Here is a 1,160-nt window from a genome sequence, read left to right as displayed (position 1 = left end):
AATCGCCAAATCCGCGACCATAATCGCGAAATCCGCGAACATAATCGCGAAATCCGCGAACGTAATCGGCAAATTCGCGAACATAATCGCCAATTCCGCGAACATAATCGCGAAATCCGCGAACATAATCGTGAAATCCGCGAACAAAATCGCGAAATTCGCGAGCATAATCGCGAAATCCGCGAACATAATCGCCAAATTCGCGAACAAAATCGCGAAATCCGCGAACATATAATCGGCAAATCCGCGAACATAATCGCCAAATGCGCGAACATAATCGCCAAATCCGCGAACATAATCGTGAAATCACATAGGTACGATATGTACATAGGTAGATTAGGTGATAGGTAACATACCTATTATTAAAAACAGATATACAAAATACAGTCGAACCTGGATAAACGAGAATCCAAGGGACTAGCTCATTTTTTCGTTTAAGGCGGTTTAATACAACATTTTCTCGTTTATAAAGGTTTAGCAAAGTGGAAGAGCAAACTGATGAAAGCATGACAAATTTAAACAAGTTAAGAACAAATTCTGATTTATAGAGGTACCTAATTTTAAAGTTAAAAAAAACGCGTCCCGAATTTTTTCTGGGACAAAAACGGAAATTCGGGACAAAACGCCCCAAAATGAAAAACTGAACGGGACGCCGGGACACCCCCTGAAATTCGGGACTGTCCTGGCCAATTCGGGACGTTTGGCAAGCCTAACCAAATTGTCTTTGTTGAAAGTCAAATCTCAATTGTCTTTTATTTTTTATTACCATTTTTTTTTTTTTAACAATCTTAAGAGGTATGTTAATCCGATTCTTCTCACTCCACAGACATCAAGCCGTCCAACATCTTCCTGAGTGCTCACAATCGTATCAAACTAGGTAACGGGACGCCGAGACACCCCCTGAAATTCGGGACTGTCCCGGCCAATTCGGGACGTTTGGCAAGCCTAGATTTCACCAGTATTTTTTTTACCCTCCAGAAGCCTGTTAAGCTATCAGTCTGTGGTGTTAAATTATTCGATTTGTAATAGGCTAAACAAGGTTATTAAGCTAACAGCCTAGCCTGTTAAGTTCCATTTGATTTGTATAGACTTAGCAGGAATGTCAAGCTAACAACCTATTAAGTAAGTTGAATTATTTGATTTGTATAGGCTTAACAGGG

The sequence above is a fragment of the Diaphorina citri genome, unplaced genomic scaffold (assembly GCF_000475195.1).
Source record: "Diaphorina citri unplaced genomic scaffold, Diaci psyllid genome assembly version 1.1 scaffold335, whole genome shotgun sequence".
Classification (NCBI taxonomy): Eukaryota; Metazoa; Arthropoda; class Insecta; order Hemiptera; family Psyllidae; genus Diaphorina; species Diaphorina citri.
The sequence above is the reverse complement of the archived record's forward strand: the minus strand, read 5'-3'. Positions refer to the sequence as shown.